The 14,777-nt window shown below is 48.0% G+C and overlaps 1 protein-coding gene across 1 annotated transcript in view; it reads left to right on the top strand.

The window, feature by feature from the left end:
- Nucleotides 1-1,874: 1,874 nt before the first annotated feature.
- EFNA2 (ephrin A2) overlaps nucleotides 1,875-14,777 on the top strand; it is a 190,381-nt gene continuing 177,478 nt past the window's right edge. Inside the window, exon 1 of the mRNA XM_083594960.1 lies at nucleotides 1,875-1,899. The gene's annotated coding sequence lies outside the window, so the exon portion shown is untranslated. The remainder of the gene's footprint in view (nucleotides 1,900-14,777) is intronic.

Below are 14,777 nucleotides of genomic sequence, written 5' to 3'. Positions count from 1 at the left end.
GAGGAGTCGGAGGTGGTCACACAGCCCCTGACATTACCCTATCTAAAAAACCGATAGTGAGTAAGCAAGAAAGCTTGCATGTCAAAATGCGCACTTGGTCTAGAAGCCAAGCCATGTGAGGAGCGGTTGAAGGAGCTGGGTATGTTTAGTCTGGAAAAGAGGAGACCGAGAGGAGATATGAGAGCCATCTTCAAATATCTGAAGAGCTGTCACATGGAAGAGGGAACAAGCTTGTTTGCTCCTGCACCGGAGGGTAGGACTTGAACCCATGGCTTCAAGTGGCATGAATGGAGATTCCGACTCAACATCAGGAAGAACTTTCTGACAGTAAGAGCAGCTTGACTGTGGAATGGAAGGTGGTGGACTCTCCTTCCTTGGAGGTTTTCAAGCAGAGGCTGGGTGGCCATCTGTCCCTTCCAACTGTACGATTCTATGGTTCTGTGACTTGGGAGTGGTAGCTCAAAACAGCCATGCTGGCTGGGGCTTGTCAAGAGTGCATGCAGGAGCCAGGCCCTGGGACCAGTAGGACTTTGCGGGACTGGGGCCTTCCTAAGTTTGTTCTGAAGAGGTGAGGTTGATTGGTAACTCAGAGCACCTGGTGGCAAGAGCCAGGAAGGGATATAAGGTCAGCATTTCCCTTCGGCTCTTTGCCACAGCAGCTTGTTTCCTGCCTTGCTGCGTTTGGCTTCTTGCTTCCTGATTCTCGGATCTTGGCTCCTTGCTTCTCAACCCTCGGACCCTTGACTTCATGACTCCTTGCTTCTCAACCCTCGGACCCTTGGCTTCGTGACTCCTTGCTTCTCAACCCTCGGACCCTTGGCTTCGTGACTCCTTGCTTCTCAGCCCTCGGACCCTTGGCTTCGTGACTCCTTGCTTCTCAGCCCTCGGACCCTTGGCTTTGTGACTCCTTGCTTCTCAACCCTCGGACCCTTGACTTTGTGACTCCTTGCTTCTCGACCCTCGGACCCATGACTTCGTGACTCCTTGCTTCTCAACCCTCGGACCCTTGGCTTCGTGACTCCTTGCTTCTCGACCCTCGGACCCTTGACTTCGTTACTCCTTGCTTCTCGACCCTCGGACCCTTGGCTTCGTGACTCCTTGCTTCTCGACCCTCGGACCCTTGGCTTCGTGACTCCTTGCTTCTCGACCCTCGGACCCTTGGCTTCGTGACTCCTTGCTTCTTGACCCGTGGACCCTTGACTTCGTGACTCCTTGTTTCTCGACCCTCGGACCCATGACTTTGTGACTCCTTGCTTCTCAACCCTCGGACCCTTGGCTTCGTGACTCCTTGCTTCTCGACCCTCGGACCCTTGGCTTCGTGACTCCTTGCTTCTCGACCCTCGGACCCTTGGCTTCGTGACTCCTTGCTTCTTGACCCTTGGACCCTTGACTTCATGACTCCTTGTTTCTCGACCCTCGGACCCATGACTTTGTGACTCCTTGCTTCTCAACCCTCGGACCCTTGGCTTCGTGACTCCTTGCTTCTCGACCCTTGGACCCATGACTTCGTGACTCCTTGCTTCTCAACCCTCGGACCCTTGGCTTCCTGACTCCTGGCTTCTGGACTCCTGTTCCTGCTCCCTCCCCACCATCTTGCCCCCGGTCCCGACGTCCCCAGCCGGGACTTTGATCGCCCATGAACTGGACCATGACAGGGCTTATGGGGGGTGCAGTATAAAGGCAAGACTGCCCTAAGGCTTTCCCGTGAGCAGAGCACCATTGCTGTAACCACTACACAGCACTCCCTTTCCGCCACAGTCTCGCCTCCTGCCATTGCCTCCTGCCAGACTTTCCCTCTCTCATTTCCCCCTAGAAGTGAGTTGTCTCGCCTGTGACTGAAACACACTTTGGAACTGTCAGCCGCGCCGGCAGAGAGCCCTCGTTAGCATTTTGCTCCAGGTAAAAGAATGGATTTTCTCTGCTGATAAATTCATATATTTATAGGCTCTATATTTGCTGAAAACATGAGAGAGTGGGGAGGAAGACTGGCTTCTTGGAGAGCAGGAGGCAGAATGGTGCTTTATTATTATTTTATTTTTCGTCTGGGAGATTAAAGGTAGACTCTTGTCCCCCTGGCACCAGAGTATTTATGCTGGCTGATGTCTCCTTCCCAGGAACGAGAACTCGGGGTCGCGGCGGATAGTTTTATCAAAATGTCAGCTCAGTGTGCATTGGCAGTCGGGGGGGAAGAAGAGAGAGCGCAGAATTCCATGTTAGGGATTATTAGGGACGGGAGGGAAGAAACAACTCCATACAAATCTGACGTACGGGCGTATTTCGGAACGCCGCAGACGGCCTTGCACGTCCCATCTCACAGAGGAGCAGAAAGCGCTTCGGAGACAGTGGTCTAAACCACTGAGCCTCTTGGGCTTGCTGATCAGAAGGTTGACGGTTCGAATCCCCATGACAGGGTGAGCTCCCGTTGCTCGGTCCCTGCTCCTGCCAACCTAGCAGTTCGAAAGCACACCAGCACAAGTAGATAAATAGGTACCGCTGTGGTGGGAAGGTAGACAGTGTTTCCGTGCGCTCTGGTTTCTGTCCCGTTGCGCCAGAAGCGGTTTAGTCCTGCTGGCCACATGACCCGGAAAGCTGTCTGCGGACAAACTCCGGCTCCCTTGGCCTGAAAGCAAGATGAGAGCCACAACCTCATACAGTGGTGCCTCAGGTTAAGTACTTAATTCATTCCGGAGGTCCGTACTTAACCTGAAACTGTTCTTAATTTGAAGCACCACTTTAGCTAATGGGGCCTCCTGCTGCTGCTTCGCCGCCAGAGCACGATTTCTGTTCTCATCCTGAAGCAAAGTTCTTAACCTGAAGCACTATTTCTGGATTAGCGGAGTCTGTAACCTGAAGCGTATGTAACCCGAGGAACCACTGTAGTCGCCTTTTACTGGACTTAACCGTCTAGGAGGTCCTTTACCTTTATCGTATCCAATGTTAGCCAAACTGTGAGAGTAGATCCACTGAAATTAACTGGCGTGGCTACTTTAGGCCCGTGAATTCTGGTATAATTTTGTTGGGTTGTTCCTGCGTTGTAGGGGGATTGGTCTAGGTGACCCATTGGGTTTCCAACTCTAATATTTGATTATAAGTCTCAGGGAGCCAAAACTATTGAAGCGATGGTGGACCGGGCCGGCTTCTTGGAAAGGGAAAGGCGAAAGCGTTTGCGGCTTTTAAAAGCCAAATATAGAATCATAGAATTGTAGAGTTGGGAGACAACGGGGTTCAAGTCTTCGCACTCAACCAGGGCCAGATTTAGGTTTGATGAGGCCCTAAGCTACTGAAGGGAATGGGGCCCTTTCTATGTCCAGCTGTCCTTTGTCAACAACAAATGGTCATTGTTTTTTGTGTTGAATCTATGCTATATGGTAATTGATGGACCTAATAGGCATCTCAAGCCATTTGTGCATGTTGCCATGCAACCAGTCCATGCAGAATGTCGGCACCCTACATATAGAAAGGAGCAAAGCAGTGCTATTTTAGGGAGCAGGCGGGGCCCATGACTTACATCTTAGGAGCCTACGCAACACAAAACACTGTTGCTAGATGTAGGTTTTATTTTATTTGTTTTTTATCTTATGTTTTGGAAGTGTACATCTAGTCCCCCCCTTTAATTTTTTTCAGGGCCCCCAAGAGAGTGGGGCCCCGAGCTGCAGCTTGTTTAGCTTATACGTAAATCCAGCACGCGGGACGCGGGTGGCGCTGTGGGTTAAACCACAGAGCCTAGGACTTGCCGATCAGAAAGTCGGCGGTTCGAATCGCCGCGACGAGGTGAGCTCCCATTGCTCGGTCCCTGCTTCTGCCCACCTAGCAGTTTGAAAGCACGTCAAAGCGCAAGTAGATAAATAGGTACCACTCTGGCAGGAAGGTAAATGGCATTTCCGTGCGCTGCTCTGGTTTGCCAGAAGCAGCTTAGTCCTGCTGGCCACATACCCGGAAGCTGCATGCCAGCTCCCTCGGCTAGTAAAGCGAGATGAGCGCCGCAACCCCAGAGTCAGTCACGACTGGACCTAATGGTCAGGGGTCCCTTTACCTTTACCTTTTTAAATCCAGCACTGCGTGACTCAACCAGAAGAAGCTCGCTGGGTGAGTCACTACCTTTCTGCCTAGCCTACCTCTCAGGGCTGTTGTAGGGTTTCAATGGGCAGGGGGAAAGCCACATACCCCACATTGAGCTCCTTGAAGGAGAAAGGTAAAAATATGTAGGCAATCAATCAATAACTTCTATTTCTGCTAAAAATATTTCAGGCAAGCCTCCCCAGATGTTTAGAAAGCTGGTGCAAATTTTAATGTGTTTTCCTTATTTCCTTTTATTCATATCATTGTTGTTCATTTGTCTTATTGATAATTTTATTGCTTTGTCTTTTTTTGGTAAACTGCCTTTTTTTGAGGGGGGGAATACAACCAGGCAGTGTGTAGATTTTATGAAATCAACTAATAAATAATAAGTTTTCCTCTCCAGGGCTCATTTTTTCAGCCCTTGAATTTAAAATACAGGGTGTGTGTGTGTGTGTGTGTGTGCGCAAAATAGCAGCTGCTCTGGTTAAAAAAAATGGGTTGGGGTGGCGAGTAATGTAAGCATCCTCACCGGTGCTTTTTTTCTGGGGGTACGCATACCCCTAAACATTTTGCGGATCTTTGTACTTTTGTCCATTTACTGTCTTTATTTTTCCCCAATTTGAACTACGAAACAGTGATTTTCTTGAGTCAAAATGAGAGCACCCCTAAACATTTTTTTGGGGGGGGGGGAAGGGCCTGATCCTAACACTTCCCCAACTCTCCCTGAAATCCACCTCCCCTCTCTATATTTTGCTCGGAAAAGGGGAAATGTCTGCAGCAACCGCAAGAGAGCAAAGTGAAATTCTGGACGGTCAAAGGAGATGGGGGCATGCGGATAAGAGAGGGGGGAAATACGTTAGGGATCTAAAGGCTTGGAATTAGAAGAATTGGAGTGAAGGGGGGGAGTCAAAAGAGAGTGCAAAGGGGGGGGGGGGGTTAGAAGGGAAAGACAACAGAAGTGGGAGACCATGGGGACTTCCAGAGAGGGTCTTAGAAATTCAAAGCAGCCTCGCATAGACTCAAAAGCTCTGTCATTCAGATCTCCAGGACAAGAGCTCACCGAGCCTGGAACCAAAACAATGCCAAATTGTTCCGGGAAGGTGGGAAAATCCAGGGTCTCAACGCTCTCCGCTCAGACCAGCGGTTCCGCTAGTCAAACAAGCGTTCCACTTGAATCGATTCTGGACACCGCGTTAGCATAATCCGGCCCCCCTCCACCCACACCCGGCCCCCCGTCTCGCTATGACAACTTGAAGGAGAATTCGGGGAAGGCCGGTGAGTGACAGCCGACGCCGCGCTGACAAGGCGAGAAGATTGGGGGGTGGATTGGACGGTTGTGTGTTTTTTGGTTTTAAACCAGACTTCGTATAAATAAAAACGCATCGTTTTGTCACTTTCGGAAATCCCGAATTTTTCTTCAACTTCTCTGCTGCAAAAATTCGCCTGTCACTGCTGTGGCAAGGTTGTGTGGCAGTCGGCTGCAAAGAGGCTTGCTTTGTGGTCTCCTTCTGCTCTCTGTGTGGACAGGCCTCAACACTCCCCCCCCCCAAAAAGCCGGTCATTCCTCTCTTGGCACAATCCCCCCACTCCACACACACACACACACACACACACACCAGGATTTCCCCGCTGTTTGACAGGCGCAAATGAGAATCGGCATTTTACGCCTGCCGCGGGGAGGCGAGGAGTGCATATCCGGGTGCTGCCCCCCCATGTGGGAAACCAGCCTTGTCCCCTGCCAATCTTCCCCCAGCGCCGAGTGCGTCGCAGGCCAGAAAGACATGTATCTCTCGTGTAAATGGAGGAGAGGCAGCATTGTTTGCGGCCCAGAGGTCAAGAGGCCCCCTGCTTGACAACATGTTGATGGTACCTTGGAGAAGCGAGGGGGTCACACCCCACTGTTTCTCCGCAACGCATGGAGCAGGCCGTGCCGCGCATCCCCAGAGCCTTGTCCGCCTCCCCAAAACGAGGAGCGTAGAACGGGTCAAAGAGGTCCCAGGTTTAATCCTGAGCAGGTGTTGTTGTTTAGTCGTTTAGTCGTGTCCGACTCTTCGTGATCCCCTGGACCAAAGCACGCCAGGCACTCCTGTCTTCCACTGCCTCCCGCAGTTGGGTCAGACTCATGCTGGTAGCTTCGAGAACACTGTCCCACCATCTCGTCCTCCGTCGTCCCCTTCTCCTTGTGCCCTCCATCTTTCCCACCATCAGGGTCTTTTCCAGGAAGTCTTCTCTTCTCCCGAGGTGGCCAAAGTCTTGGAGCCTCAGCTTCAGGATCTGTCCTTCCAGTGAGCACTCAGGGCTGATTTCTTTCAGAATGGAGAGGGGATGTGCCTGTTGTCTTTGTCCACGGAGTTTTCTTGGCAGGGATACTGGAGTGGCTTGCCGGTTCCTGCTCCAGGTGGATCATGTTTGGTCAAAACTCTCCACTATGACCTGTCTATCTTGCGTGGCCCTGCACGGCATAGCTCATAGCTTCTCTGAGTTATTCAAGCCCCTTCACCACGGCAAGGCAGTGATCCATGAAGGGGCCTGAGCAGGTAGATCTGGGAATATCCTCCTCCTTTGGTGATCCCTCGTAGCCGAGTAAGGTTGTCTTCCATAAACACGGTTTTAACAATGAGTCCATAAGTGACTGCGGAGGCCAATTCTGGATCCACATGTCCTTCCACAATGGGGTCGTAGGTCTCCGGGCGGGAGTTGATCACAACATGACCCGTCCAACAAAGAATCATTGCTTCAACATTGGTGATCTTTGCTTCTTCCAGTACACTGGTATTAGCTCGCCTGTCTTCCCAAATGATGTGTAAAAATTTTCGGAGACACCGTTGATGGAATCTTACGAGGAGTTTGAGATGGTGTTCATAAGTGGTCCACGTTTCACAAGCGTACAGTCAGGTTGGTAGTACAATAGCTTTCTAAATGAGCGTTTTGGCTTCCCTGCGAATGTCCTGGTCCTCAAAAACTCTGCACTTCAGTCAGGAGAATGCCGCACTCGCAGAGCTCAGGCGATGCTGGATTTCGGCATCAATGTGGGAAGACTGTGGAAAGATACCGGTAACTGCCCAGGTAGGAGAAGTGATCGACACTTTCCAATGTTACACCATTGAGTTGGATTTGTGGCACTGCAGATGGGTTATTTTGTACTTGTTGGTGCAGCACTTTGGTTTTTTGGATGTTGAGCGACAAGCCAAGCTTTTCGTAAGCTTCTGCGAATATATTTAGGGTGGTTTTGGAGGTCATCCTCTGAGTGTGCACACTACGTTGTCATCAGCACACTGAAGCTCTGAGGGAAGTAACTGTATCGACAAACTGGGATGTATGCAGAGAAGGGCAATGATCAAAGGTCTGGAAGCCGAGCCTTATGAAGAACGGAAATTGGGGATGCTTTGCCCAGAGAAAGCGGAAAGGTAGCACAATAGCCATCTTCAAATAATATTTGTTGGAAATGTAAGGAGAAGGAAGGCACCTTTCACCACATGGTGGAACTGTAAGAAGAAGAAGAGTTTGGATTTGATATCCCGCCTTTCACTCCCCTTAAGGAGTCTCAAAGCGGCTAACATTCTCCTTTGCCTTCCTGTCCCACAACAAACACTCGGTGAGGTGAGTGGGGCTGAGAGACTTCAGAGAAGTGTGACTGGCCCAAGGTCACCCAGCAGCTGCATGTGGAGGAGCAGAGACGCAAACCCGGTTCCCCAGATTACGAGACTACCGCTCTTAACCACTACACCACACTGGCTCTCAAAGTGATAAAGGAAATCTGGGAGAAGATATATCATGAGTTGAAAATGTTTTGAATGGCCTTTGTTAAAAAATCAGTAGGGTTTTTTTGGTAGGTGCAGAGATACTGAAAAGACTGTTTATGTACGCCACAACAGCTGCAAGGGTGTTGCTTGTCCAGAGTTGGAAAGACGACAAGATACCAGGGCAGACTGGCACATGAAACTATTGGACTATGCAGAGATGGCAAGGCTAACTGGGAAAATCAGGAATCGGGAAGATCAAAACGCCAACAGAGAATGGGACAAATATAGATTGTATCCGAAAGACCACGGCAAACACTTGATCTCTTTGACAGGTTTTAAATAACTCTTTAAATACCTAGACTTTGGATATATTGGAGGACTGTAAACTGGATGGACTTACAATACGCAGTTGGAAAAGTTTTTCAGTGAACCCATGGAGGGGAGGAGGGGAGTCCTAGGATTCGAAAGAATCTTCTGTAAAACTTTAATATTTACAAGAATATTTTCTGTGAATGAATTTTATATACAGTGGTCCCTTGGTTCTCAAACGCCTTGGTACTCAAACAACTTGGAACCCAAACACTGCAAACCCGGAAGTAAGTGTTCCGGTTTGCGAACTTTTTTTGGAAGCTGAACGTGCTCCGTTTTGAGTGTTACGCTGAGGTCTGTCTGTTTTTGCGGCTTTTTTTGTTTTGTTTTTGTGACTGTGTGGAATCCAGTTCAGCTACTGATGGACTGATTGTGTGACTGCAGTACATCGCTTACTGCTTTCCTTTTATGGATCGATGGTCTTGTTAGATAGTAAAATTCATGTTAAACTGCTGTTTTACGGTTTGTTTTTAAAAGTCCGGAACGGATTAACCCGTTTTGCATTACTTTCTATGGGAAAGCGCACCTTGGTTTTGGAATGCTTTGGTTTTGGAATGGACCCACCTTCAGAGTTCCCAAATCTTTACAGTATGCTACAGGTACTTTTCAAAACTGTTTCCCAGCCATTGAACCCTGAAACAATTATTTGGAACCCTCAGTTTTGTCTCCTTCGATTCCTACAGATTTTTTTTTGGGGGGGGGCGGTGAAAATACAAAGATCTGGGTTTTTTATTTTTTAAAAAACCCCATGTAGTAACCAGTCATCACCTGCAGGGGGTGCAGTTTCCATGCATTGAGGAACAAGGTCCCAATTTGCAGGGCTAGGGAAAAGCAGATCGCTCTTCTGTGGAGCAATTAAGCAGAGGTTAAGGAATTATTGTGAACAATTTAAATTAACGACCTTAATAAAGGTGAGTGGACCTGGTGAGATCAAACATTGCTTTTTAAACAAAAAACAAAAACAAAAAACCCAGAGAATTTTCCTTTAATGTGCCTGGCAAATTATTATTCCCCACCCCACCCCAAACTCTGCAATGTGAAGCTTTGATTTCCACTCCGCTCTCATTCCATTCCATTCTGCACATATTAAGGCTCAAAATATGAAATCTATTAATTGGACTGATTTAACCAACCCATCTATCGATGGCGTATTGCGGCTGTGATCCTATGGGGAGCAAACTGCACTGAACAGTTGTGGGGCTTAAGAAGGTAAAGGTACCCCTAACTGTTGGGTCCAGTTGCGGACAACTCTGGGGTTGCGGCGCTCATCTCGCTTTATTGGCCGAGGGAGCCAGCGTACAGCTTCCAGGTCATGTGGCCAGCAGGACTAAGCCGCTTCTGGCAAACCAGAGCAGCGCACGGAAATGCCGTTGACCTTCCCGCTGGAGTGGTACCTATGTATCTACTTGCACTTTGACGTGCTTTTGAACTGCTAGGTTGGCAGGAGCAGGGAGCGAGCAACGGGAGCTCAGCCCGTCATTGCAGGGATTCGAACTGCCGACCTTCCGATCGGCAAGTCCTAGGCTCTGTGGTTTAGACCACAGCACCACCCGCATCCCTTGTTGTGGAGCTTACCTCTGAGTAAAAGCAGAGATTGCACAGTAAGGCTGAAGGAAGTCCTTCCTTCAAATCCCATGGAGCTCAGTGGAACTTGTTTCTGAGTAGACATACTGGGCATCATTAGGAAAGGGGGGGGCGGGCGAGGCCAGTATCATATTGTCACTATAAAAATCTGCTGCAGCGTTTGGAAGAAGAAAATCAGAAAAGGTCAGTCAAAATGATCTAAGGGGATGAACAAAGTCCCCATGAAGAAATATTGCAGTGTCTGGAACTTATTTAGAATTTTAAAGTTGGGTGGCGATTAAAGAAAATCATATGAAAATGATGAATACATGGTATCTAACTCCAGTGAAATTAGCAAAAATATATAAAACAAAAGAAAGTAAGTGTTGGAAATGTAAAACAACAGAAGGGACATTTTTCCATATGTGGTGGGATTGTAAAATTGGAAAGAAACATTGGGAAATGATTTATGAAGATTTTTTAAAAAACAAACAAACCAGAAGCTTTCCTACTAGGTATTACCAGAGTGGATTTACCAAGATCACTAAAGAACTTATTTATATATGCTACTACGGCCGCCTGAATATTATTAGCACAACATTGGAAAGCAGGTTGGCAAGTTAAATTAATGGAATATGCTAAAATAGCAAAATTGACAATGAAACTAAGAGGAAGAGACGACAACAAATTTAAGGAAGATTGCAAGGAGTTTATTGCATATATTCAAAAGCAATGTACTCAGATTAATACATAGGTAGGGTTTTAATACTGCTTGTAATTTAATTTTGAATGGACAATAAGTAATACAATGGTTTATAACTTGACAATGGACATGCAGTATGTTGATAAACAATGGAACCAAGGAAGGGACTAGAGGGAAGTCAATTTGTTTGTTTTGATATTGTTATTGTTTTGTTATTTTTGGAAAATTAATAAAGTGTGTGTGTGTATGCGATTTATATATATACCGTATTTTTCCCTCTATAAGATGCACCAGACCACAAGGCGCACCTAGTTTTTGGAGGAGGAAAACGAGAAAAAAAATATTCTGAATCTCAGAAGCCAGAACAGCAAGAGGGATCGCTGCGCAGTGAAAGCAGCAATCCCTCTTGCTGTTCTGGCTTCTGGGATAGCTGTGCAGCCTGCATTCGCTCCATAAGGCGCACACACATTTCCCCTTACTTTTTAGGAGGGAAAAAGTGAGTCTTAGAGAGCAAAAAAATACGGTAATTTCTCTTGGCAGATCAAGATGAGCAGGTGACAGCAAAGGTGGCGCGCACACACACACACATATAATTCTAATATATATATTAGAATTGTAGAGTTGGAAGGAAACATCCAAGGGTCATCTAGTCCAACCCCGTGCAATGCAGGAATCAACGCAGGAATTTGGTTGGAGAAAAAGTGAGGAGGAAAGGACGTGATAATGTGAAATGATGCCTGGCTTGCAGAAACTGGAGAGAGAAGCTTCTCTCTAGAACTCCTAGACATACCGGAAGACCTGGGGCAGGTGAAAGAAAGTCCTTCGCACAGTGCATAGCTGAACTGTGGCGCTCGCTTCCGATTTGGGTGGCTTTAGAAGTGGGAAACATCAACTTCATTCGACTGGTCATGTTGTTCGGATGCCTGATTATCGTCTTCCAAAGCAACTACTCTACTCCGAACTTAAAAATGGAAAGCGTAATGCTGGTGGTCAACAAAAGAGGTTTAAAGACTCTCTCCAGGCAAATCTAAAGAAATATAGTATAAACACTGACAAGTGGGAAACACTGGCCTGCGAGCGCTCCAGTTGGAGAACAGCCTTTCCCAAAGGTGTTGTGGGCTTTGAAGACACTCGAACTCAGGACGCAAGGGAGAAACGTGCTAAGAGGAAGACACGCTTGGCAAACCCTCACCGGGATCAACTCCCACCTGGAAACCTACGTTCCCACTGTGGAAGGACGTGTGGATCCAGAATTGGCCTCCACAGTCACTTACGGACTCACTGTTAAAACCGTGTTAATGGAAGACAATCCTACTCGGCTACGAGGGATCGCAGAAGAAGAAGAAGATGGCAAACATAACTGAAGGCAGCCATGCTCCTGAATGCCAGTTGCATTTGGAACCACAAGAAAGGGAGAGTTGCTCTTGTGTTCGAATCCTGATTGCTGGTTTCCCACAGGCCACTGTGAGAACAGGATGCTGGACTTAGAAGGGTCGCCGGTCTGAACCTGCAGGCTCCTCTTACGTTTGACATATGTCTACCCTCTTTTAAAATCAGCTAAGACTCTAGTCCTCATTGTTCCGAACAGAGAATCCCAGGGGGCCGAATCACCCCCATTCCTGTCCTAATAAATCATAGCAACGAAATCTCCCTTCCCTCTTTGCCTGGCTTTCTCCGGTGGTTACCTCCGCGGCTAATTTCCTGCCGAGCACTTGGAGCGAATGGCTTCCTAATTGCTTCATCTCTCGCGTAAAAAGGAGAAGGAGAATAAGAAGGAACCCTTCCATTATAACTCATCATATCGGAGACCCTCCTTTCCTTTGTCGCGGCCTATTATCACCACGTCGTCTTTCGCTCCCTCTTCTCCCTTCTCAATCCGCCCTGCTCCTGTCCCGGGTTCCGCTCGCTCGCTCCGGAACGACTAATTAGAAAACGGGCCCTGTCTCGGAAACCCTTGGCCGCAAACGACAAGCGCCTCGTGGCGAGGGGGGAGAGGGGAAAAAAATCAATTTTACAGTTACAGGAGCAGAATGAATGGAGGCGGCGCGTTAAGAACAGGCACAACAGGCGAGAGGGAGAAAGAGATACCTTTGCCGGCATGTCGACCGCGCTAAGAAGGGGCAGCTGTGCGGAATCTGATAAGCCGGGAGACATTGGCGCAGCCAGGCACAGGCCGGCCCTATCGTTTGGCAAAGTGAACCAGTTGCCTCGGGTGGTGGGTTGCTGAGGGTGGCGGTGGCAGCAGCAGCCCGTTCGCCCTCACAGTGGTGTCCCCAAAAGAATAATGGGAGCTGTAGTTTAAGGGTCCTGATTGCCCCCCAGAGCTATAATTTCCAGAGTGGCTTAACAGAGTGGTTTAACTCTTTTACACCTGCCCTTCCTTCCTTCCTTCCTTCCTTCCTTTTTTTTTTTTTTTTTAAAGACTTACTTTTCTCGCAGGGTAAATTTCCCTCTGAAAGTTGGCCTATACAGTGGTACCTTGGTTCTCGAACTTAATCTGTTCTAGGAGTCCGTTCGACTCCCAAAACCATTTGGAAGCCAAGGCGCGGCTTCCGATTCGCTGCAGGAGCTTCCTGCGTTCAATCGGAAGCCGCGTCAGACGTTCGGCTTCCGAAAAGCATCCGCAAACCGGAACACTCACTTCTGGGTTTGCGGCGTTCGGGAGCCTATTTGTTTAACAGGTACCATTGTATCTACATTTGTTTGAAGTCCACTTAGTCATGCAGATTCATTTCAGTGGGTTCTACTCTGAATAAAGGTAAAAGGTAAAGGATCCCTGGACGGTTAAATCCAGTCAAAGGCGACTATGGGGTTGCGGCACTCATCTTGCTTTCAGGCTGAGGGAGCCGGCCTTTGTCCACAGACAGCTTTCTGCGTCATGTGGCCAGCAGGACTAAATCGCTTCTGTGACAGAAACCAGAGTGCATTGCAAACGCCGTTTACCTTCCCACCCCAGCGGGACCTATTTATCCACTTGTACTGGTGTGCTTTCAAACTGCTAGGTTGGCAGAAGCGGGTGGCACTGTGCTCTAAACCGCCGAGCCTCTTGGGCTTGCTGATCGGAAGGTCAGTGGTTCAAATCCCTGCGACGGTTCTGAGATCCCACCGTTGCTCTGTCCCAGCTCCTGCCAACCTAGTAGCTTGAAAGCACACCAGCACAAGTAGATAAATAGGTACCGCTGTGGTGGGACGGTAAACAGTGTTTCCTCACTTCCTCCTTTTAGTTGTTGGGGTTGATTCTACCAACGCTGGCTTTTCCCCAGATCCCTCTCAAAGTGTGGGTGAGTGCACTTTAATGTTGGCTCAGGGCTGATCCCAGAAGTGGGGAAAGACGTGACGAGAGCAAGTGGCCTCCAGAAAACTCTCAAAAATCCAGAGAAGCCCAAAGACCTAGATATAGATTGGTGGCTCCTGTTCCAGAACAATGGAAGTGAATTATGGGGAGGAAAATCCTCAGCTCTGGCACGTGGCTTTTTGTCTCCAAATCCATCTAGTCCAGCGATTACTTGGGATGGAGGAGAGATTTGATTCAGCAGGCACTGAAAGCCGAATCAATAAAATTTGCGCTTCCTGAAACCCACAAACCTGAACGCAGCCGGCCTCCGAAGTCTGTTCATCGGCCACTTTTTGCAGTTCCCCAGCCAAATAACGTTTCCAAAAAATGCATATGGCGAGGGCAAAGTGTGCCTAAAAGTGAAAACATTTATAAGAATAATAATGTACAAATGTGCATAATGCTGGGGGAAATTGCTTTCCAAAAATGTGCACCATTGTCAAAACCTGCAAACAACATCATGCTGTTGAATTTGCTGAAAATTCTGGGAATTGTTATTTTTTTAAAAAAAAATTGGCAAATCGCTGCAAAACGTGGAAAACAGATTGAAGGTTGGAAAAACGAGAAATGGACAGATCTTTCCATCTTGCGTTGCACAGTTATGAATAATTATTTTTACATTAATTATTACATGGTCATTTAAAGTGCACTTTTGATGCCCCCCCCAGCACCCCAAGGCTGCAACCGCTGATGTTCCCTGGCTAGCTGAAAAGTACCGTATTTTTCGCTCTATAAGACGCACCAGACCACAAGATGCACCTAGTTTTTGGAGGAGGAAAACAAGAAAAAAATATTCTGAATTTCAGAAGCCAGAACAGCAAGAGGGATCGCTGCGCAGTGAAAGCAGCAATCCCTCTTGCTGTTCTGGCTTCTGGGATAGCTGCACAGCCTGCATTCGCTCCATAAGACGCACACACATCTCCCCTTACTTTTTAGGAGGGAAAAAATGAGTCTTACAGAGCAAAAAATACGGTACCTAGGGGTGCATTTGGGTTGCCAACACCTC

Source organism: Podarcis filfolensis (genome assembly GCF_964270895.1).
Source record: "Podarcis filfolensis genome assembly, chromosome: 18".
NCBI lineage: Eukaryota > Metazoa > Chordata > Lepidosauria > Squamata > Lacertidae > Podarcis > Podarcis filfolensis.
Note: the sequence above shows the minus strand (reverse complement) of the source record. Positions and strands in the feature narration are given on the sequence as shown.